We start from the raw sequence: 26705 nt of genomic DNA, 5'->3' as shown, positions 1-26705 counted from the left end.
ATGACTCTAAAAATTCTAACCAGTAGCGTATATGAAGGGGTCAACAAGGGTGCTCTTCCAAAATGTAGGGGCATTTAAAACTATTAACACCTAAATTGGGAATTGTTAAAAGTAATGTTTTTTATTAACATGTCAAGTTTAAAATAAGAACAAAAAAATGGTCATAAAATTTATCATTAAGCATTAATTAAGTTAGCAATTTGTCTTGTGTTTAGGTTTCATAGGTACAGTCTCGTTTGAAAAAGTTGAAAACATCTACATCTACATCTACATGGTACTCCCAACAGTCAATAACTGACTATAACTGAGAGGCGACTGTCGGGGGACACTTTGTTGATAGAGCCGCTATTGTATACACAAAATTAGTGTGCAATATTAAAATCCGTACTACTATATTACAAGTTAGTGGTTAAAAGATGATAAAAGCATTAATTTTAGGTTAGAACATCAGTACTTCCAGGCTACTCCTGAACTCGTTTAGAGTAGCACTGGATTTTACATTATATGGTAGGATGTTCCAAAGTCTAATTGTTCTAGGAAAAAATGAATTCATGTGATACTGTGTACGAGAGAAAGGAACATGAAAGTTAAGGTTCCTAGATTCTATTAGGTACTTGTGATCTACACAGAAAATTGAGTGATAGATCTTATACAACATAATTTGGGATGTAAAATTTCTCCTTGTTTCTAAAGTTTGCCATTTTAGTACAGATAACATTTCAGTGACACTTGATCTAAAGTCATAGTTGTTGAGAACGTATCTAGCTGCAGCCCTCTGCACTCTTTCAATTTCATATGTTAGATTTTTTTTGCCATGGATGCCAAACAGTTGAACAATGTTCCAGTTGGGGGCGAACATATGTTTTATACGCAGTTTCTTTAATTTTGATATTTTTTGTCTGAACATTTCTTTTTATGTATTTTAGGGTATTGTTTGCCTTGTTTGATGCATTTTGTATGTGAGGTTTCCAACTGAAGTCCTCTCTGGTGGTTACACCTAATTAAGGAGGTAGGTTACCTTCATATTTGTATGTGCGCATGTCCAACCGGAAGCTAACGTGACGATTTACGACGGCGTTTACGACAAACTAAATGTGTCTGTATATTCATTCTTCTGAAAATTAATCATGAACCTGTCTTCGATCTGATGCTTTATGGTTTAATAATGCAGAAATAATGAATAAATTGCCGCAGAAACGCTTCAAAACAATGTTGCCTTAAAATGACGTCATTGACGTCATGACGTTACGTGCCAGTTACCGCGCAAAATCAATAGCTTTTATCTTGAAAGTACGTAATTCTGTGCATTTTCTTTACTTTAACTATTTTCAAATAACCATTATTTGCTGAAATATTTTTTATGAGTCTTTTGCTCTGAATAATAATCAATATTTTGCTTCTTTTATGTAGATATATTGAAATGTTATGCGGAATGTAAGAAAATGGATGATGATAAGCAATGTTATTTGGAATATAGTTGGGTGAAAGGTTACTTGTTACGGCCATTTTCAAATAAAAAACCTAGCAGTTTGATTTCTAATACCTATTTTTCAGGTTCCGTTGATAATTTGTTACTTATGTTCTAAAACTAAGATCTAAAATTGTTGCAATTTCAGTAGAAAATTGTGGTTTCTTGAATTAAATTGATGTTACCATGGAAACGAAGCCCGTGACCTATGTATCTAAATGTAAAATTTAAAAGCGTTGACACTGGTCTATTTAAGAAGCACAGCTTCGGCTTTTTATTTTCATTTCAACAATATCCATGAGAATAAAAGAAGCATGCTGAACGATTTTTCCATGAAAAATTCCAGACGAGGGGTACTGCTGTAAGTATTCTAAGCTGTGAAATTTGTTTGAATAAATGCAATAACACGAAAATATAACTTAAGTTAGAAATAATATGTTTTAAAGCTACATTAACTAGAAAGATAATCTTAATCAATACTTTTTATAAAAAATTAGGACAAAAAGCAAGATATAAGCTATTTTAAACATCTCTGTTGCCATGGTTACTTTAAACTTTAAGAAAAATAGGGTACCATGTAAAGTGCTTAGTATTTTGCTAATAATATTACCCAAATATTCCATGTTGGTCATTAACAGAATGGCAATGAGGCCGTCGAAAACCCTTATTTTTATACATAGTTGTTTAAAAATGAGAGAAAATGCGTTACCAAGGAAACACGAGCCCCGCGACATATACATTTTAAGCTTATATTAGAAAGCTAACGTGCATATTAGTAAAATTATCAATTATGCAGACTTCTACGGATATCGATGAAACTAAAATACACTGAAAAGTGTTAAATATCCGTATTTCCCTTCTTCTTTCAATATAAAATACCTTTGGAGGGTCATGTTCTTCAAACCTGGATAAAAATTTAACTTGAAGGGACAGAGACAAACGAAATTGAGATTGTAGCACTTAAAACTTCATATTACACGAAATACAAAAGAATGCTGCGGTTCAAGTAATTTGAATTTACCCTTGTAACAAAGTGGTGGTTTTTCTCTTTTTTGAAATTCTAATCACTTCGCACTTATCAGGATTAAACTCCATGGACCAGGTCTTTTCCCACAGTTCTAATTTGTGTAGGTCCTGCTGGAGAGTCTCACAATCATGATGGTATTAATAGTGAGGTAAACTACTGTGTCATCAGCAATTTTAAAGTCTTACACTGCTTTTAAGTGAGTCTGGCAGGTCATTGATATAAGTTAGGAAAAGGCAAGGCCCAAGGACAGACCCTTGGGGTACCCCTGACATTACAGGTAGAACTCTGATTGGTGGCCTTCTACAACTACAGTTTGTGTACGTTTTTGAAGAAAAGATTTAATCCACATGACGGTTTTTCTGTCAATGCCTAATTTAAATAGCTTATATACCAGAAGATTGTGGTCAACTTTATTAAACGCTTTACTAAAGTCCATTACAATGAAATCTGTTTGTTTACCAGCTTCAAGGTTATCAAAGATTTCTTGACTAAAAGCAATTAGCTGGGATTCACAACTGTGTTTTGATCGGAAACCATGTTGGAAGGGATTAAACAAGTTTTTATTGTCTAGATGATTCATAATATTTGATACTAAGATATGTTCCATCAATTTTGATGCAATACAAGTAAGAGAGATGTGCCTGTAGTTGTAAGGGCCATAACTCTGTAATTTTGTCACTGAAAAAAGTAAAACAATTTAAGTTTGGGAAATTTAGCTTTGAAATTGGGAAAAAAGCATTGGGACTGGGGACCAATTTCGGCCCAAATTGGCCAGAAAAATAATTAACACTGTGTTGTGTTAAGATAGAACTCACTGAAAAGTACACAAGAGTGTTTAAACATGTGTACATAAATTTATCGTTCTGGAACGTACGGTGTCCCGATCGGGACGCACTGGTCAAGAGGGCTAAGTCGCTTAATTTCCTTCGGAGGTGAAGGCCCCGAGTTCGATTCCTGGCTACTTTATTACGATTGCCTCGGTCGACCCAGCTGTAATTGGGTACCAGCAAATTGCTGAGGGTAAGGTATAATTTGTTTTAACTGTTCGTTCAAAAGCTCTACAATGCTCAATGTTCCTTTACTGTTACCGTTAGCAGGGCCAGACCCAGGGAGACTGTGCGCTTCCGCCCCCCACCCCCCATCCCCTCAGCTGAGTATACTCGTCAATGTTGCACCAAACTATTTTGGCAAAGGATGTGTCTGTAGGACAAAGGGTGTGCCCCCACTGATATATTTGTCACAAATAAAGGGAAATAATTCAAATGTTTGCAGTTTTAAGGGAATATAGCCTCAACAAACATTTTATATAAAGGATTCATTATTCTGGACCATAAACCTTTTGCGCTATGAGCATCACAAACAAAAATCCAAATTATTTTGGCTATTTCAAGGGCTATAACTCTGTAATAAGCGCTATGAATGTCAAATGCAAGATCACATCATGATAAAGACTCGTGCAAGGTTTCATGAATTTACATCAAATACTTTTTGAGCTTGGCACGTCTTTAGGTGAATATGTGCATTTTCGACTATTTCAGTGGTTATAACATTAAAGATAGGGGGTGGAGCCAGACCAAAAATAAGAGATGCGCAATTTTATATCATGATAAAGACTCATGTAAGTTTTCATCGATTTATATCTAATACTTTTGACCTAGAGGCGTCACAAGGTGAAAATGTGCATTTTTGACTATTTCAGGAGACATAACTCTGTAAATCGGGGGCGGGGTCAGACGAGAAATAGGAGGTGCACAAGTTCATATCATGATAAAGACTCCTGCAAGGTTTAATCAATTTATATGAAATACTTTTTGAGCTAGGCATGTCACAATGTGAATATGTGCATTTTTTTACATTTCAGGGGCCATAACTCTAGAAATAGGGGGTGGAGCCAGACAAAAAATAGGAGGTGCGCAAGTTCATATCACGATAAAGACTCATGCAAGGTTTCATCAATTTATATGAAAAACGTTTTGAGCTAGGCGCGTCACAAGGTGAAAATGTGCATTTTTTGACTATTTTAGGGGCCATAACTCTAAAAATAGGGGGCGGTTCCAGATGAAAATACGAGGTGCGCAAGTTCATATCATGATTAAGACTCATGCAAGGTTACATCAATCTATATCAAATACGTTTTGAGGTAGGCACGTCACAATGTGAAACTGTGCATTTTTTACTATTTCAGGGGCCATTACTCTTACTCTGGAAATAGGGGGCGGAGCCAGACAAAAATTAGGAGATGCGCAAGTTCATATCGTGATAAAGACTCAGGCAAGGTTTTATCAATTTATATCAAATACTTTTTGAGCTAGGTGCGTCACAAACTTCGGACGGACGGACGCACGCACGCATGCACACACGCACGTACAAGACCAAATCTATATGCCCCCACCACTCATGGGGGGGGGGGGGGGGGGGGGGGGCACACAAAGATAAAGCACTTGTTACCAGCGTTTCAAGAAAATCAATACTAGAAGAAATAACAGTCAGAATTTGTGAAGTATTGTAAAATATTGTTAATAAAAGCAATATCGATAACAAAATTACACTGATTTTTTTAAAAAAAAAAAGAAGTCTGTGATGTTTTTGAACTCCTGGTAACGTGCATGGAAGTCAGACAACTTACCATCATGCCACCGTATCATTGGTTATTTATATAGGTTATTTCAGTAATATAGTTATTTTTCAGGCTACAGATATTGCGTAAACTACCGAAAATCCCCGAAAATATTGTCAAACATTAATGAGTGCCAGGTCAATACTTGCAGACAATACGTTTATGATACAGTCAGTGATATCTCGCTGGCCGAGCGGTTACGGTATTCGTAGTATAATTTTTCGTTGGGAGTTCGATTTCCAGATCCGTTAAAATCATGTTTTTAAAACTTTTTTTTCTTCAAACCAGTTTGGGATTCAAATATTCACGTTTCCGTTTATTTGGTGTTTATTAAAAATAAAACTAGAAAAGCCTTTGCTTTATAACTAGAGCCGACAGGCCTAGCTTGCCAGAGAGGGGTCACATTGGCCCAGTGGTGATTTAACTTGACACACTAAAGAACCAGGGAAGGTTCTGGAATTAGTGTTTTCTGCATCTTGCAGTTTCTTCCAACTAAAAATTAGCCTTCTGGAGGAGTTACACATATGGGTTACTGGCGGCAACTGTAAGATATTGTGCGTTTTAATCGACCTGGCAGGGCGGGGTTTCGCGACGGTCCACTGCATTATTGTGCAGGATAATTATGTAGAATATATGTATTTACTATCGTTCTCGTTTTAGTTCATTAATTTTTCTTATAAGGAAAGTAGGTTAAATTTACGTACCTGACCTATGCTTATATAAGGCACGGAATAGGCGGGAATAGGTTATTCGAGGTTCAACGGGCAAACGGTTTTGTTCTATTGATTTCCCTCCCGCCCACCCGTACGTTTAATTATCATTTTTGTTTTATCTCGCATTTGTTTAAAGAGACTGAGTTTTCATAAATAACAATGCTTTGTTAATAACATGAATTTAGTAAATATATTATTATTTTCCAAAGTATTTGATAAGTTCACGAGCTATGTTTATGTTCTCTCGTATACGGATTACATAATAGTATTAATTCACTGTTTGTTACATTCTTTGTCTAAAATTAGAATTCATTATTTGTTCAGTAAAAATAATGTTAATTTTTACTAATTTGTGGTTTAATGGATTCGATGTTTACATATACTGTAATTTGCTTTCTCTTTTGTAGATAAACGAATTTTTGTCGTTTACAAGTTGTGAGAGGATTTACGTTTATATTGGATAAGAGAGGATGGTTTCTGAGACATTTCTTTTATTTATTCTGTTTCTCAACTTATGTTAAGTGCATGGACACAACAACACAATCAGTGTTTTCCTGGATACAGAAGCCATCGGTTGGATGTGGTTAGTGAGTTAGAGTGGTATACTGGGACAGTACTTTGATACATCTTGTATCATGATTTTTCCGTATAATTTATTTGTATAAGTGCACGGACACACTAAATTAGTGACTTACCACATTCTGTGGATTTTTTTTTTCACCCAATACCATTGTGTACGAGTGAATAATATGTTTAATAATTGAAATAAATTAGTTTGCCTGTTGACCACTCCTATCTTTTGTTTGTTGTTTATTATTCAAAGGTTACTTGAGTTAGATGGTAAATTATTTATGTTTGTCTGAATGGAATGAAAGAAAACAGAATTGGCAACCCGATGTCTTATACAGTGGCCATCTACCTTACAGCTCGTTTAAATGGGTCAACCGTGTTGATGCACTTATAAAATAGACTGGCCCGGTTTATAGGTTGGTCAGGGCTACGATATGTATTGTATTTTGCTATCCAAATATTCTTATAAAAGGCTTCTTCCCCTTCCGTTTGGGTCCGTCTATGTTTACAAACAAGTTTGTTTATTTTATGAACTGTACGTTGTAACCAATGTAGCGTTGAATTTTAGTCGTAGTCGTTGGGTTACCGATATATTATGGAATTAAACAATGATATTGCTCTACCTATTTCGCTTGTATTTTTGGGATTAGTATTATTTGCATAAGTCAGAGATTAACTCTGCCCCATCAGGTCAAATAAAACGCACAATACATGGCTTATTTAATAGATAACAAGAGCACCGCCTTGCGGGTGCTGACGCTCATCTGATTTTTTTTAGTGTAATAGAAATATTGTCCTACCCATGATTTTCTAAGTCTAAAAAGGGCCATCATTCTTGCAAAAAGCAGGATAGAGTTATGTTTCTTGATGTACAGTGTCCACTTATGATGGTGAAAAACTGTTGCAAGTTTTAAAGCAATAGCTTTGATAGTTTATGAGAAAAGTTGACTTAAACATAATACTCAACCAAGAAAATGATTTTCTAAGTCCAAAAGGGGCAATAATTATTGCAAAAAGCAGGATGGAGTTATGTTGCTTGCTGTACAGGGTCAGCTTATGATGGTGAACAAGTATTCCAAGTTTCAAAGCAATAGCTTTGATAGTTTAAGAGAAAAAGTTGACCTAAACATAAAACTTAACCAAGAAATCTGATATTTTCTAAGTCCAAAAGGGGCCATAAATCTTGCAAAAAGCAAGATGGAGTTATGTTTCTTGCTATACAGGGTCAGCTTATGATGGTGAACAAGTATTCCAAGTTTCAAAGCAATATCTTTGATAGTTTAGGAGAAAAGCTGACCTAAACATAAAACTTAACCAGGCAACGCCGACGCAGACGCCGACGCCGAGAACCGCTCAAGTGATGACAATAACTCATCATTTTTTTTCAAAAAATCAGATGAGCTAAAAACAAACTAACTCATGACAGATTATAAATTCAGTGGTCGCAAGTTCAACTTTTCAGTTTATCAGTTTCTGACAACTGACAGAAGATTTTTCATTTACAGGAACTAATTTTGTCCACCAGTGCCATTTCTTAGGCAATTTATACATACATGAGGATTTATCACATACATCATTTGAATGGAATTTAAACAGAGCAATAACAAATTTTGCATTCAGACTCAGAAAAAATATGCAGGTACTCTAGATGAATAATTTGATTTTTTGTCCCATTCTGTTATACTCCAATAACAGTGGTTGAACCTTTTTGATAAAATCAATTAACAGTGTCATAAATTTATAAAGGTAAAATCACTTATTTATTTGACCTCTCATAATTATGATATTGGTGGTAATTGTTAACAACTTTTTAGTCAAATTATAGGGTTTTCACTAAACAAACACTAGTAAGTACTGCACCAGGTTTAATACCAGGAACACTCCTAGTAGAGAGACTGCTGTTGTATTCTTAAAGGCATTGACTTGGAGATTTTGGCTAAGAATGATCATGCCAAATCCAGATAAAAACATGTCCAGGTTGGGAATCGAACCAGGGCAACCTCAGCAACAAAATTTTCCCTGCAGTATTGACCAATACACCACGTAGGAATACATACTTAACGATCATTACAGGTTTTTTTGTGGGAGTGAAATAAAGCCATAACAAATTTGGTATTACACTGGTGAAATAAAGTTTCATGTATAGGAAACGTTGGTCAAATTTACTTGGTCTATAACAGGCAAAGAAAGAAAGAAAGAAATGTTGATGTTTCAGCAGGAAAAGCTTACATGTTGTAAACAGAATATTACATTTGTGATGTTCCACATTGAATTTGTTAAACAAGTTGAATAAAATTGATAAAATGCTTAGCACAGCCTGACATTATATTATGTTATTCAACTCATTAATTCAATTTGAAAATGAAAAGACATGTATGATAATATCCTCTATATTATTAATACAGACTTTTAGTACCTGGTACAAATCCGTTAGAAACGCTTTTCAATTTTGAATGGAAACTGGTAAAACAATTCTTATTTGGTTCCACAACAGATAATCTGTCTGAAACTAAGTTTCAAAGCCTTCTTAAGAAATATAGTAATTATTTTCTAATATCTAAAAAATTTCTTCTTTGTACGATCTGAAGGTTGGTGCCTCTAAAGCCACCATCTAAACGATTTTTAAAGTCAATTCAAGCTTTAGAATAAATCAGTTTCATTTCCGCAGAAGTCTAATAAGCTGACTTGAGAAATTTAAGTGACTTAGTCTTTTCAATATATACCTGAATTTGAATGTTATACCAAGAATTACTTTGCTTTCTTAGTGGGGTTAAAGTATACTGGCAATACAGCTGAAAAATTAAAAAGAAAAAAAAAGATTTTTTTTAGAAGTTTTTTTTCTTTCAATTGACACAATTACAACAGTTACTTTGAAATGTGATTGAAATTGGCTAACTGGTATAAAAGGAGATCTGTGGTTTGAAAAAGTATGGGCATGAAAGGAAGGATGGCGAGTAATCACAGAAGCTCATCCCAGCTACAAAATGGAAAAGCTACAAAGAAACATAACAAGGTGTATGTTTTAAAAAGTTTAATTAAAGACACTTTGTAAATTATTATTTCAGATAAATACATATATAGAGCACAATTGTGCTCACTGGCTTCACATATATTCTTGAGACGGTCGCAATTATTTGAAAAATTATTCTTTTGAATTACTGCAACCCAAGTAGTATATATTTGTGTACCTTTGTTAAAGCAAAAGATGGCAGAGTATTAGATTTTTCCATTAATTTATCATAGCACAGTAACTTCTGACGAGTTTACTACGGACAAGGCTAATGATTTCTTCCAAAAACAGAAATATTCACTGTGTCAGATGTTCCATAAACACCTGTTGCATTTTCGATCATGTTTGGTTACTGTATCCTCCTATTTTTGACTGTCAGATTTTCCCCAAGTTTTTGTTAGGATTTCTTAATAATAAGTCCCATAGTCTTTGGTATAAACTTTTCTGGTTACTGCCCTGGCAGCTATTCCTGACTGTTTGATGTTCCATAAACTTCTGTCTGATTTAATAACTGTTTTATTATAAACTAGTCTCCTTGTTAAAATTGATGTCAAACTTACTGTGCACCTAGAAATTTCAGCACTGTTTATGTTCACCTCTCAATTTACCAACATTTTTCCAGCGAATGTGAAATGAAATTTCTTCTGTTCTCCTTAATTTAAATTCTTAGAAATTTCAGCTTTGTACATATTCTCTACTTTCAATCCATACATATTTAAATGCCGCACCAGCTGCCAATGTCATTAGCCTGAAATAAAACCAGAACTTTGAAAATGATTGAAAATATTTCTGCATATTTAAAAAATTGATTGAAAATATTTCTGCATATTTAAAAAATAGATTTAACCAAAATGCATTACCTATTTTCAATCACAGAATCAAATATGATGTAAAGGATCATGTGTTAACTATACTGAATTTTTATTATCTTCAAACAATTGAAAATTAAGCAGTTTCACCAATATGTTGAGAAATTATTTATAATCTAGAGTTAACACATTTTTTTTTATATAGAAAAATCTGCAGAATTCTGAGGGACTGGTTGGTGCATTAACCAATAGGGCGAGTGCAAAAGCATATCCTGAGGGATTCTGCAGATGTTCCAGAAAGAAAGGTGTGTTATCACTATTCTTTCAGCAAACAGTTTATTTTTTTATCAAATGTTTGTTTGTTTGTTTGTTTGTTTGTTTTGGGTTTAACGCCGTTTTTCAACAGTATTTAAGTCATGTAACGGCGGGCAGTTAACCTAACCAGTGTTCCTGGATTCTGTACCAGTACTAACCTGTTCTCCGCAAGTAACTGCCAACTTCCCCACATGAATCAGAGGTGGAGGACTAATGATTTCAGACACAATGTCGTTTATCAAATAGTCACGGAGATTATCAAATGTTAAAATCATTATAAAAGAAATGACTGACATTCGCCTCTTGTTATTTTGTTTGTTTGTTTTGGGTTTAACGCCGTTTTTCAACAGTATTTCAGTCATGTAACGGCGGGCAGTTTACCTAACCAGTGTTCCTAGATTTTGTACCAGTACAAACCTTTTCTCCGCAAGTAACTGCCAACTTCCCCACATGAATCAGAGGTGGAGGACTAATGACTGCAGACACAATGTCGTTTATCAAATAGTCACGGAGAACATACGCCATGCCCGAGGATCGAACTCACGACCCCGTGATCCGTAGACCAACGCTCTTACCTACTGAGCAAAGCGGGCAGGCTGTTATTTTGAAATTTAAGTCATGTGATACTGGATAAAATCAGAACTGTATTTTTTGGAAGCTTTGAAATATTGGATCAGAAACATTCACCAACAATTAAGGCTTGCAAGAATTTTAACAGGCTAAATGATATAAAGCTGTAACTTCTGAGTACAAATGTGTAGAACAACCTTAAAGAGGATATACTTACAAATAGAAGATACTTGCACTTGATTGATGGTAGAAGAGACATGCAAGGGTTGGCACCATTTCCATCAGACTAAAGTTTAACTCCCATATCTGAAAAAAAGAGCCAAAACAGGAAAAGCTGCCAAAATAATTTTATAATAGAACGGTTTGCTTTAATGCGACTAGAATTCAGTTATACAGAAGCGAGTTGAAGTCTGCTTACAAAGAAAAAGTAATCTGTCAACCTTGCCAGTCCTGGTAACGGAAGGCAAATGTTAACAAAATATCTGGAAAAAAAAGAGAAACATCCTGCCTTCGGCTGTTTCCGGCAGGCCTTGAACCTGAAAGAGATATAAATCCTGCCCAATGTACGTTCCGTCCATGTTAAACACACATTAGTTGCCTTAGGCAGGGGGTGTACCTGAAGCAAAGAAAAAATCCTCACAATCCCTGATTCCCATCTCTCGTCACTAAGGAAAAACTATCATCTAGCAACCCGCCGGCGCAGAATTGTAGACCAGTTGCCCCCACACGATTCCATCTTGCGGACATATTGTCACCGGAGCCCTTGATGGTCACGATAGCAGTCTCGATCAATGGTTAAGGGATCTGCCAGGCCTTGAACCCTACAAGAAAAGTTCTGCCATCTGTAAGTACGTACAGCTGCTGTATGCAGACCTTGAATCTGGAAAAGAGAAAATCCTGCCTACCTCATGGAGAGGTTGTCCTAGGCAGGTCTCGGCGCTGAAAGAAATTCCTGCCGATTGTATGTATGGACGGGACATACAGTCAGTTGTCATTGGCAGGGTATGTACCTGAAAGAACAAGAAATCCTCACAATCCCTGATTCCTATCTCTCTCAACTAAGGAACAACCTTCATCTAAATACTGCCGGCGCAGAATTTTAGACCAGTTACTCCCATACGACTCCATCTTGCGGATATATTGGCACCGGAATCCTCGATGGTACCGCTGGCAGTCTCGATCAACAGTTAAGGGATCTGTCAGGCCTTGGCAGCTGTAACAAAAAACAACTCTACCAATCTTCCTCCTTGCAGTCTGGAAGATTGGCAGCAAAAACAATTGCTCACTCAAACTCACTCCTGTATGAAAAAAGACTTATTCCTAGCCATCTTTTATGCTGTTTTATGAAAATGTTATAAAGCTTTTATTCTTTTAACTTACAAAAAGAAAATAATTGAAAAATACCTTATGATACTGGATAAGAAAATGCACCCTAGACTTACAGTAAATGTGTAATTTATACAAAAGGGCCAAGATGGCCCCAGCCCCAGGTCGCTCACCTAAGAACACATCATAGTGTAAACATGTTTGGCCTAGTGATTTCATGGAGACAAATATTCTGACCACTTTTTATTAAGATTGGACCAAAAAGGTGGTCTGTTGAGTGTAAACAAGTATTTTCTTTGATTTGACCTACTGACCTAGTTTTTGACCCCAGATGACCCAGATTCGTGCTTGTCCAAGATTCCATAAAAACAAACATTCTGACAAAGTTTAGGGAAGATTGGAGCAAAAAAGTGGCCTCTAGTGTATACAACCCTTTGATTTGACCTAGTGACCTAGCTTTTGGCCCAAAGTGACCCAGATTCGAAATCATCCAAGACTTTATAAACAAGAGCTGTCTCCATAGGATGACACATGCCCCCGATGGCACTTTGAATGAATAGTTATGGCCGATGTTAGAGTTTAGGACCTTTGAACTACGGACCTGGGTCTTGCGCGGGACACGTCATCTTACTGTGGTACACATTCATGCGTAGTTATTTTAAAATCCATGCATGAATGACAAAGATATGGACCGGACATGCCCATCATTACACTATCATGAAATATGACCTTTAACGTCTAAGTGTGACCTTGACTTTTGGGCTACGGACCTTGGTCTTGCGCGCGACACGTCGTCTTACTGTGGTACACATTCATGCCAAGTTATTTGAAAATCCATCCATGGATGACAAAGATATGGACCGGACACGAAAATTGCGGACAGACAGACAGACGGTTCTAAAACTATATGCCTCCCTTCGGGGGCATAGAAATATTCTGACCAATGAAGGCAGAATAAAAATATGTGGCCCCTAGAGTGTAAACAAGCTTATTTTTTTATTTGACCTGGTGACCTAGTTTTTTACCCCACATGACCCAGATAAAAAGTAATCCGAGATTTCATGCTGACAAACATTCTGACAAAGTTTAATGCACTTCAAATGACAAAATGCAGCCCCTATTGCATACAAAAGGTTTTTCTGTTATTTCAACAAGTGACCTAGTTTTTGACCCCACATGACCCAGATTTGAAATTGGGCTAAAGATCATCAAGATAAACATTTTGACTTAAATTTCATGAAGATATGGTCATAAACGTGGCCTCTAGAGTGTTATCAAGCTTTTCCTTTGATTTGACTGGATGACCTAGTTTTTGACCCAACATGACCCCGATTCAAACTTGACCTAGAGGTCATCAAGACAAACATACTGACCAATTCTCATGAGCTTCAAGACAAATATTCTGATAATTTCTCATGAGTTTCAAACTTAAATTATCGTCTCTAGAGTGTTAACAAGACTCTCCTCTGATCTGGCCTACTGACCTAGTTTTTGACCCTGAATAACCCAGTTTCCAACTTGACCTAGAGATTGTCAAGGCAAATATTCTGACCAAGTTTCATAAAGATTGAGTCATAACTGTGGCCTCTAGAGTGTTCACAAGCTTTTCCTTTGATTTGACCAGGTGACCTAGTTTTTGATCCCACATGACCCAGATTCGAAATTGGGCTAAAGATCATCAAGATAAACATTTTGACCAAACTTCGTGAAGATATGGTCATAAACATGGCCTCTTGAGTGTTTTCAAGCTTTTCCTTTGATTAGACTTGATGACCTAGTTTTTGAACCAACATGACCCCGATTCAAACCTGACCTAGAGGTCATTAAGACAAACATACTGACCAATTCTTATGAGTGTCAAACTTAAACTGTGGACTCCGGAGTGTTAACAAGATTTTCCTTTGATCTCGCCTAACGACCTAGTTTTTGATCCATATGACCCTGTTTCAAATTTGACATAGAGATCATCAAGACAAACATTCTGGCCAAGTTTTGTAAAGATTGAGTCACAACTATGGCCTTGAGAATGTTCACAAGGTTTTCCTTTGCTTTGACCGGATTACCTAGTTTTTGACCCCACACGACCCAGATTCAAACTTGACCTAGCGGTCATCTAGACAAATATTCTGGTAATTAAAGTTTCAAACTTAAATTGAGTGTTCACAAGCTGTTCCTTTGATTTGACCGGGTGACCTAGTTTTTGACCCCACATGACCCAGATTCAAACTTGACCTAGAAATCATCAAGACAAACATTCTGACCAAGTTTCATAAAGACTGAGTCTCTAGTGTTCACAAGCTTTTCCTTTGATCTGGCCTACTGACCTAGTTTTTGACCCCACATGACCCAGTTTTGAACCTGACCTAGAGATCATCAAGTTCTGACCAAGTTTCATACAGATTGGGTCACAACTGTGGCCTCTAGTGTTCACAAGGCAAATATTGACGGACGCCGGACAATGACCGGTCACAATACCTCACCTTGAGCACTGTGCTCAAGTGAGCTAAAAAGAAAAATCAACAAAAATGTTATGCCTGACATAAGAGTTTAGGGAAATGTGTAACATGAGACAAAAGGAAAACAATCAACTGAACATCTCCGAGACTTGCAAAAAAATTTTAGTATAAAAAATTATTCAATATTGGCAACACAATTCAGTGTGGTCCCAATAAAAATTTGAATTATGTATCTAATGTACTAAAAACTGAAACACTTTTGGGCTTTAGAATAACTGACAATCAAAAATTATTTTTATAATATAAAATGCTTTGTGACAGGCAGGGTAAAATCTGGTAATTAAACTAAAGTGAGCTTACAATATGTAAAATAAATTGCCAATGTTGTCTGTTCTAGTGAAGGAAAGTAAAAGATGACAGGACACACAAAAATATGAGCATTAAAAGGCAATTTCTATGACTATACAAAATAGTTCTTGACCTCAGATGCCCAAATTAAATGTCAAAGATTTAACCTAGTAACCCTGATTTTGACCCCAGATGACACAGCCTCTATCAGAGACTAACAACATTTTGACCTCCATTTACACCACTTTTCCAATGTATTTTACAAATTTTCTTAAACAGACATTGCAACTAGATTTTTCCTAGATTAATTATTTTACAAAAATGCCAAATATTTTAAAATGCAATTCATTTAACTTTTTGCAATTTAAGATATACCTATAAATAACCAAAAATATTATGCAGAAGGTTGTAGATCATTTCAATGCTTTTAAAATAATGCAGAAAATTTACATTCTTCTTGCATTTTTATCAATATCTAACTTTTAGTTTGCCCACTTTATCATTTTTCAGTGTCATATAATATACATTCTAGATCTATCCCGAACTTAGTGGAAATGAAACAAACTGTGGGCAAGTACGTAGTTTTAAAAGTAGATCTAATTTATTTTAATTGGATTGCCAGAAAAACAACTGGCACATAACTGTAAAGATGTTGTAGAACTACCATGCAGAAAAATTTTGATACAGCATCTTTACTGAAGCAGTCTAGATAATTTGTAATCTTACCGGTAGTTTTACTTATTCAATAATTTTGACTAATTAAAGGGCCATAACTGAGAATTGGTGCTGATCTAAGCTGATGGTCAGGCATTAAATGTTATAGTAAAACGTTCTTACAAGTAGGATGCCAACTTTTGCAATACTGATTAATTCAAGGGCCATAACTCTGGAGAAACTGGTCCAACATGGCTGATAAATACATACGACCTTGATTACATAGCAAAATATATTTTGTATAAGTATAGTTGAGATAAAAGAACAAATATTCTATTTTGCTGGCACTGTATTTTTTTTTTTGCCATTTTTACTAATACAAAGGAAGCAACTGGAGATACTGGTCCAAACTGGCTACCTTGGCTGCTGGTTTACCTCCAAAAACAAATACCAAGCAACTCAAATGATCTATCTAAATTTTGCCTAGATATGTCTTTATGCCCATAAACATTCTGTCCAAGTTTGGAGAATATTGGATAAGGATAGCTCAAATATATGCGCAACTATTGTTGATCCTGCAAGCTCACCCTGGATGATCCCATAATACAACACATCAAGGCATAAATAATAACAAAGAATATCCCTTGGTTTCTGGACTAGGAATAATTTGCACTTATAAAAAGTTTGAGTTCATGTTCAAATGTTCCTTTTGGAACATGGACATTCCTGCTGAATCTTTGACCTTGTTTCGAAAATAACACCCTTTGATATTTTATTTGATTAATTTTCCCAGAACTTTTTATTGTGTGAAACAACCATTTTGATGCAGATTTTAAAAAAATTTAGACATTATTTTCTAGAATTGCTTAAATAAAGACATAATGCATACAAGCTGGCTTTTTTTGCTATAATCTGAGAGTAGGCTAATTTAACTGGTATAACCTTATCGTTTGGATATACATGCAATTTGAATCAAAATATTTAAAGGACTGAAAGACAGACCAAGGAGAAAGAAAAACAGAGATGATAAGAATATCAGCACAATCAAAGAGCTGACTGAATGGAATATTCAGCTAGCTAGACTGATTGAGGAGGTAGCTAAATGGAATATACAGCCAAAGGGAATGGTGAATGGAATATACAGTAAATAGAATGATAGGGAGAATCAGCATGAGCTAGCTGGCTGCATGCAACATACAACACCTGGTAGCTCAATGAAAGAGAGGCAGCTGCATGGAATATACAGTAAATAGAATGATAGGGAGAATCAGCATGAACTAGCTGGCTGCATGCAACATACAAGACCCGGTAGGCCTTAGCTCAATGAAAGTGAGAGGCAGCTGAATGGAATATACTGTAAATAGAATGATAGGGAGAATCAGCACGAGCTTTGCAACATACATAACCTGGTAGCTCAATGAAAGAGAGAGGCAGCTGCATAGAATATACAGTAAATAGAATGATAGGGAGAATCAGCATGTGCTAGCTAGCTGCATGCAACATACAAACCTGGTAGCACAATGAAAGTGGCAGCTGAATGGAATATACAGTAAACAGAATGATAGGAAGAATCAGCATGAGCTAGCTGGCTTCATGCAACATACAAACCTGGTAGCACAATGAAAGTGGCAGCTGAATGGAATATACAGTAAATAGAATGATAGGGAGAATCAGCATGAGCTAGCTGGCTGCATGCCACATACAACACCTGGTAGAACAATGAAAGAGAGGAAGCTGGGTGAAATATACAGTGAATAGAATGATAGGGAGAATCAGCATGTGCTAGCTGGCTGCATGCAACATACAATACCTGGTAGCTCAATGAAAGAGAGTCAGCTGCATGGAATATACAGTAAATAGAATGATAGGGAGAATCAGCATGTGCTAGCTGGCTGCATGCAGCATACATCACCTGGTAGCACAATGAAAGAGAGGCAGCTGCATGGAATATACAGTAAATAGAATGATAGGGAGAATCAGCATGTGCTAGCTGGCTGCATGCAACATACAATACCTGGTAGCTCAATGGAAGAGAGAGAAAGCTGGATGGAATACTAGTAAAATGATAGGGAGAATCAGCATTGGCTAGCTGGCTGCATACAACACCCGGTAGCACAATGAGAGAGAGAAAGAGTGAGAGGAGAGAGAGAGAGACTGGAATAACGACCCTGATGGCAGCATGTGATGGTAGTTTAACAGATAGAGAAATGAATGTGTAGGATGACAGACAGAATGAATATGACCATATCGTTCAGCCTTTTAAAAACTTATCAATCTTTTCTAAATATTTATTCAGTAATTTATATTTAACTTGTCTTATTTCATTTCATTTTTATATTACTTGAGAAGACAGTAAAGAAATGTGGAGACCACGTAATATATACAAACTCAAATAAGAAATAATTTTCAAATTGCAAAAAAATCCCTTTCAAAGACTAAATTTGTGAATGGAATCAAACTGTTACACGAGTTGCTCAGACATTTTAAATCTGCACTAAAATGGTTTTTCTCATGTTGATATCCCCAAGCCTACACTTTGTTTTAGCTGAATTAGTTCTTAAATGAAAAATCTATTTTTTCTTGGACTTTTTTTCTGAAGCTAGTCCAGCAACAAAGGGACATTCATTCCATAATTAACTAGATAGCTCTTTAAAAAGTGCATGTTTCTCCATACAGCTTCATTTAAATAGTAGGGAGAATTCATTTGTAATAATTCTAACCACAGCTTAAAGAAAAATGTTTTGGCCCACTGAAAGTTGTGCACATTGTCATATGATCTTGAATTAATAGTCTTTTTATGGTAACATTAATTTTGTGGCATATTATCTTAAAATTCTTTCACAGGGTAGCATGTAAACTTGCCTGTGTGACCTTTGTAAACTTGCTTAACTGACTTTTGATCTCACTATACAACCTTGACCTGTGATGACTAACAATTTTGTAAATTTTGTTATTGCAAATATTTCTGTCAAGTTACTCTAAAATTTGTGCTCGGGTTTAACGTTTTTCAACAATTTTTCACTCATATAAACAACGGTTTCTACTTGTAGCAATGAGCAAATTGCCCAACTTTATAGTCTGAATTGGTTCTAAATACGGTTTTAAACATATAAACTTGATCTAGTATGTCTAAAAATGTCAATATAAAATTATTTGAAAATCATTTCAGGGAATAGAGATATAGTGCCAGCATGTAAAATTGCCTATCTGACCTTTGATATCACCATACGTTGACATGACGCAACTAAAATTAACATTTTGTAAGTGGTTTTATTTTGACCAAAAGAAAATAAAAAACACCTTATTTTCTGTCATTTTCATTCAATTAGGTCCTTCAAAAGATATAGAACATATGTAAAATACAACCTGACCTTTGACTGCATGACCTTGACCTTCAAATGATATAACATTTGTGTCAACTCCACTGAAATCCTTCTAACATGTAAAATGATACAGTACTACTAAATTGGCATTTGTTCTCATCATGTAACCTTGATTGTTAACAGACATGGCTGAAAAAAGTTGCATTTTGTGCAACATCTTATTTTGGCAAACCTTTGCTTAAATTTTACTGAAATTCTTCAATCACATATAAAATACAGAGTTTACATATAATACTGCCTGTATGACCTTTGACCTTGCCACAGAACCAGTGTTACATTATAATGATTTTTTGTAGAGATCTACCATATAAAAATGAGGCTTAGTATCTTTGCAAATTTAACCTATCGTTTTTGTCGTGTTGGGCGACTGTGAAGTTTCTACTTTTCTCTATTAGGTTTCAATTTCTCAGTACAAATGAAAACAATGTCTCTTATTAAACACAAGTAGCCAGTAATTACCTAAATCAATCCTGCATTATTTTGTTACAACAGCTATTGGGATAAATTTCCATAGAAACAAGAGCTGTCTCCATAGCAACACATGCCCCCGATGGCACTTTGAATGAATAGTTATGGCCGATGTTAGAGTTTAGGACCTTTGACCTACGGAGCTGGGACTTGCGCGCGACACGTCTTCTTACTGTGTCACACATTCATGCGTAGTTATTTTAAAATCCATGCATGAATGACAAAGATATGGACCGGACACGCCCATTAATGCACTCTCATGAAAAATTACCTTTAACGTCTAAGTGTGACCTTGACCTTTGAGCTACGGACCTGGGTCTTGCGCATGACACGTCGTCTTACTGTGGTACACATTCATGCCAAGTTATTTGAAAATCCATCCATCGATGACAAAGATATGGACCGGACACGCCCATCAATGCACTATCCTTTAACGTCTAAGTGTGACCTTGACCTTTGAGCTACGGACCTGGGTCTTGCGCGCGACACGTCGTCTTACTGTGGTACACATTCATGCCAAGTTATTTGAAAATCCATTCATGGATGACAAAGATATGGACCGGACACGCCCATCAATGCACTACCCTTTAAAGTCTAAGTGTGACCTTGCCCTTTGAGCTTTGGACATGGGTCTTGCGCGCGACACGTCGTCTTACTGTGGTACACATTCATGCCAAGTTATTTGAAAATCCTCCATCGATGACAAAGATATGGACCGGACACGCCCATCAATGCACTATCCTTTAATGTCTAAGTGTGACCTTGACCTTTGAGCTACGGACCTGGGTCTTGCGCGCGACACGTCGTCTTACTGTGGTACACATTCATGCCAAGTTATTTGAAAATCCATCCATCGATGACAAAGATATGGACCGGACACGAAAATTGCGGACAGACTGACAGACCGACAGACCGACAGACGGACAGACGGTTCAAAAACTATATGCCTCCCTTCGGGGGCATAAAAAAATGCAAATGCAAATGCAACAAGAAAACATATTGTTTTTTTTTTACAAATATTTATCCGTAACCCTGCCTGCTAAGGTAGAAATACTGTTATCAATTTTTTGAAATCTTTCCAGGACCTTATATCTACATGTATATGGAAGTTTCAAGACTGATGTAATTTGAACCAATAATTTCATTTTTGTCTAAAATCACGGTTTATTGTTTCAACTGGTTATCAAATTTTAATAAAAGCAAAACCCATGAAATATCTGGGAAAGAAATCCTTAAAACAAACAAAAAAAGTATCTTCCTAAATTGTGCAGAAACAAAAATATGCACCTTTAACATACCATCACTATTTATGAAATTGAGAATAGGATGTAAACTGTAGAAGCCTTGAACACACACTGTACAAATGATATAATAATATTATGAAGTCAAAGTGAAATTGGACATTGTGATTTCACTGTTAATTTGACCTAAAGACCTTGCTACTGTAACTTGGACATTAATTTGACCTAAATACCTTGCTATGGTATCTATGAAAAATTTAACCTAGAGACCCTGCCACTGTATCTTGGACATTAATTGGACCTAAAGACCTTGCTACTGTCTCTTTGACAAATTTAACCTATATAGAGACTCTGCCACTGTATCTTGGACATTAATTTGACCTAGAGACCATGCCACTGTATACTGTATCTTTGGCAAATTTAACCTAGAGACTCCGCTACTGTGTCTTGGACATTAATTTGCCAAAGACCTTGCTACTGTATCTCTGACAAATTTAACCTAGAGACTCTGCCACTGTATCTTGGTCATTAATTTGACATAAAACCTTGCTACTGTATCTCTGACAAATTTAACGAAGATACTCTGCCACTGTATTTCTGACATTAATTTGACCTAAAGACCTTGTTACTGTATCTCTGACAAATTTATCCTATATAGAGACTCTGCCACTGTATCTTGGACATTAATTTGACCTAGAGACCATGTCAATGTATACTTATCTTTGGCAAATTTAACCTAGAGACTCTGCAACTGCATCTTGGACATTAATTTGACCTAAAGGCCTTGCTACTGTATCTTTGATAAATTTAACCTAGAGACTCTGCCACTGTGTCTTGGGTGTAAATTTGACCTAAAGACCTTGCTGCTGTATCTTTGACAAATTTGACATTAATTTGACCTAAAGACCTTGACACTCTATCTTTGACAAATTTAACCTAGAGACCTTGCCACTGTATTTTGGACATTAATTTGACCTAAAGACCTTGATACTGTATCTTTGACAAATTTAACCTAAAGACCTTGCCACTGTTTCTTGGACATTAATTTGACCTAAAGACCTTGCAACTGTATCTTTGACAAATTTAACCTAGAGACTCTGCCACTGTATCTTGGTCATTAATTTGACCTGAAGACCTTGCTACTGTATCTTTGACAAATTTAACCAAGAGACTCTGCCACTGTATCTCGGACACTTATTTGACCTAAAGATCTTGCTACTGTATCTTTGACAAAATAAACCTATATAGAGACTGCCACTGTACCTTGTACATTAATTTGACCTAAAGACCTTGCTACTGTATCTTTGACAAATTTAACCAAGAGACTCTGCCACTGTATCTCGGACACTTATTTCACCTAAAGATCTTGCTACTGTATCTTTGACAAAATTAACCTACATAGAGACTCTGCCACTGTACCTTGGACATTAATTTGACCTAGAGACCATGCCACTGTATACTGTATCTTTGGCAAATTTAACCTAGAGACTCTGCCACTGTATCTTGGACATAAATGTGACCTAAAAACCTTGCTACTGTATGTTTGACAAATTTAACCTAGAGACTGCCACTGTATCTTGGTCATTAATTTGACCTATATAAAGACCTTGCTGCTGTCTCTTAGATAAATGTAACCTAGAGACTCTGCCACTGTGTCTTGGATGTTAATTTGACCTAAAGACCTTACTACTGTATCTTTGACAAATTTGACATTAATTGGACCTAAAGACCTTGATACTGTATCTTTGACAAATTTAACCTAGAGACCATGCCACTGTATTTTGGACATTAATTTGACCTAGAGAAAATGCCACTGTATACTGTATCTTTGGCAAATTTAACCTAGAGACCATGTCACTGTATACTGTATCTTTGACAAATTTAACCTAGAGACCATGCCACTGTGTCTTGGACATTAATTTGACCTAAAGACCTTGCTACTGTTTCTTTGACAAAGGCTTTAGCCTAGAGACTCTGCCACTGTATCTTGGTCATTAATTTGACCTAAAGACCTTGCTACTGTATCTTTGACAAATTTAACCAAGAGACTCTGCCACTGTATCTTGGACATTAATTTGACCTAAAGACCTTGCAACTGTATCTTTGACAAATTTAACCTAAATAGAGACTCTGCCACTGTATCTTGGACATTAATTCGACCTACAGACCATGCCACTGTATACTGCATCTTTGGCAAATTTAACCTAGAGACTCTGCCACTGTATCTTGGACATTAATTTGACCTAAAGACCTTGCTACTGTATCTTTGACAAATTTAACCAAGAGACTCTGCCACTGTATCTTGGACATTAATTTGACCTAAAGACATTGCTACTGTATCTTTGACAGCTTTAACCAAGAGACTCTGCCACTGTATCTTGGACATTAATTCGACCTACAGACCATGCCACTGTATACTGCATCTTTGGCAAATTTAACCTAGAGACTCTGCCACTGTATCTTGGACATTAATTTGACCTAAAGACCTTGTTACTGTATCTTTGACAAATTTAATCTAGAGACTCTGCCACTGTATCTTGGTCATTAATTATACCAAAAGACCTTGCTACTGTCTCTTTGATAAATTCAACCTAGAGACTCTGCCACTGTGTCTTCGATGTTAATTTGACCTAAAGACCTTGCTGCTGTATCTTTGACAAATTTGACTTTAGTTTGACCTAAAGACCTTGATACTATATCTTTGACAAATTTAACCTAGAGACCTTGCCACTGTATTTTGGACATTAATTTCACCTAAAAACCTTGCTACTGTACCTTTGACAAATTTAACATTAATTTGACCTAAAGACCTTGATACTGTATCTTTGACAAATTTAACCTTGAGACCTTGCCACTGTATTTCGGACATTAATTTGACCTAAAGACATTGCTACTATATATTTGACAAATTTAACCTAGAGACTCTGCAACTGTATCTTGGTCATTAATTTGACCTAAAGAGCTTGCTACTGTATCTTTGACAAATTTAACCTAGAGACTCTGCCACTGTATCCTGGACATTAATTTGTCCTAAATACCTTGCTACTGTATCTTTGACAAATTTAACCTAGGGACTGCCACTGTATATTGGTAATTAATTTGACCTATTTAAAGACCTTGCTACTGTCTCTTAGATAAATTTAACCTAGAGACTCTGCCACTGTGTCCTGGATGTTAATTTGACCTAAAGACCTCCCTACTGTATCTTTGAAAAATTTGACATTAATTTGACCTAAAGACCATGCCACTGTATCTTAGACATTAATTTGACCTAAAGACCTTGACACTGTATATTGTATCTTTGGCAAATTTAACCTAGAGACTCTGCCACTGTGTCTTGGACATTAATTTGACCTAAAGACCTTGCTACTGTTTCTTTGACAAATTTAACCTATAGACTCTGCCACTGTATCTTGGTCAATTATTTGACCTGAAGACCTTGCTACTGTATCTTTGACAGATTTAACCAAGAGACTCTGCCACTGTATCTTGGACATTAATTTGACCTAAAGACCATGCCACTGTATACTGTATCTTGGCAAATTTAACCTAGAGACTCTGCCACTGTGTCTTGGACATTAATTTGACCTAGAGACCATGCCACTGTATACTGTATCTTTGGCAAATTTAACCTAGAGACTCTGCCACTGTGTCTTGGACATTAATTTGACCTAAAGACCTTGCTATTGTTTCTTTGACAAATTTAACCTATAGACTCTGCCACTGTATCTTGGTCAATTATTTTACCTGAAGACCTGGCTACTGTATCTTTGACAAATTTAACCAAGAGACTCTGCCACTGTATCTTGGACATTAATTTGACCTAAAGACCTTTCAACTGTATCTTTGACAAATTTAACCTATATAGAGACTCTGCTACTGTATCTTGGACATTAATTTGACCTAAAACCCTTGTTACTGTATCTTTGACAAATTTAACCAAGAGACTCTGCCACTGTATCTTGGACATTAATTTGACCTAAAGACCTTTCAACTGTATCTTTGACAAATTTAACCTATATAGAGACTCTGCCACTGTACCTTGGACATTAATTTGACCTAGAGACCATGCCACTGTATACTGTATCTTTGGCAAATTTAACCTAGAGACTCTGCCACTGTATATTGGACATAAATGTGACCTAAAAACCTTGATACTGTATTTTTGACAAATTTAACCTAGAGACTGCCACTGTATCTTGGTCATTAATTTGACCTATATAAAGACCTTGCTACTGTCTCTTAGATAAATGTAACCTAGAGACTCTGCCACTGTGTCTTGGATGTTAATTTGACCTAAAGACCTTACTACTGTATCTTTGACAAATTTGACATTAATTGGACCTAAAGACCTTGATACTGTATCTTTGACAAATTTAACCTAGAGACCTTGCCACGGTATCTTGGACATTAATTTGACCTAGAGAACATGCCACTGTTTACTGTATCTTTGGCAAATGTAACCTAGAGACCATGCCACTGTATACTGTATCTTTGACAAATTTAACCTAGAGACCATGCCACTGTGTCTTGGACATTAATTTGACCTAAAGACCTTGCTACTGTTTCTTTGACAAATTTAACCTAGAGACTCTGCCACTGTATCTTGGTCATTAATTTGACCTAAAGACCTTGCTACTGTATCTTTGACAAATTTAACCTAGAGACTCTGCCACTGTATCTTGGACATTAATTTGACCTAAAGACCTTGCAACTGTATCTTTGACAAATTTAACCTATATAGAGACTCTGCCACTGTATCTTGGGCATTAATTCGACCTACAGACCATGCCACTGTAAACTGCATCTTTGGCAAATTTAACCTAGAGACTCTGCCACTGTATCTTGGACATTAATTTGACCTAAAGACCTTGTTACTGAATCTTTGACAAATTTAATCTAGAGACTCTGCCACTGTATCTTGGTCATTAATTTGACCAAAAGACCTTGCTACTGTCTCTTTGATAAATTCAACCTAGAGACTCTGCCACTGTGTCTTCGATGTTAATTTGACCTAAAGACCTTGCTGCTGTATCTTTGACAAATTTGACTTTAGTTTGACCTAAAGACCTTGATACTATATCTTTGACAAATTTAACCTAGAGACCTTGCCACTGTATTTAGGACATTAATTTCACCTAAAGACCTTGCTACTGTACCTTTGACAAATTTAACATTAATTTGACCTAAAGACCTTGATACTGTATCTTTGACAAATTTAACCTTGAGACCTTGCCACTATATTTTGGACATTAATTTGACCTAAAGACCTTGATACTGTATTTTTGACAAATTTAACCTAGAGACCCTGCCACAGTATCTTGGACATTAATTTGACCTAAAGACATTCCTACTGTATATTTGACAAATTTTACCTAGAGACTCTGCAACTGTATCTTGGTCATTAATTTGACATAGAGACCTTGCTACTGTTTCTTTGACAAATTTAACCTAGAGACTCTGCCACTGTATCTTGGTCATTAATTTGACCTAAAGACCTTGCTACTGTTTCTTTGACAAATTTAACCTAGAGACTCTGCCACTGTATCTTGGTCATTAATTTGACCTAAAGAGCTTGACTACTGTATCTTTGACAAATTTAACTAGAGACTCTGCACTGTATCCTGGACATTAATTTTGTCCTAAATACTTGCTACTGTTATCTTTGACAAAATTTAACCTAGGAGACTGCCACTGATCTTTGGTAATTAATTTGACCTATTTATAGAC

The 26705-nt window shown here is 36.0% G+C and overlaps 1 long non-coding RNA gene across 1 annotated transcript in view; it reads right to left on the bottom strand.

Moving 5' to 3' along the window:
• Nucleotides 1-9411: 9411 nt before the first annotated feature.
• Nucleotides 9412-26705, bottom strand: part of LOC123545669 (uncharacterized) — a 35056-nt gene continuing 17762 nt past the window's right edge. The window contains exons 2-3 of the long non-coding RNA XR_006685413.2: nt 11317-11405; nt 9412-10153 (exon numbers count right to left, since the gene is read on the bottom strand). This is a non-coding gene — a long non-coding RNA (uncharacterized LOC123545669). The remainder of the gene's footprint in view (nt 10154-11316; nt 11406-26705) is intronic.

The sequence above is a fragment of the Mercenaria mercenaria genome, chromosome 1 (assembly GCF_021730395.1).
Source record: "Mercenaria mercenaria strain notata chromosome 1, MADL_Memer_1, whole genome shotgun sequence".
NCBI lineage: Eukaryota > Metazoa > Mollusca > Bivalvia > Venerida > Veneridae > Mercenaria > Mercenaria mercenaria.
The sequence above is the reverse complement of the archived record's forward strand: the minus strand, read 5'-3'. Positions and strand labels throughout refer to the sequence as shown.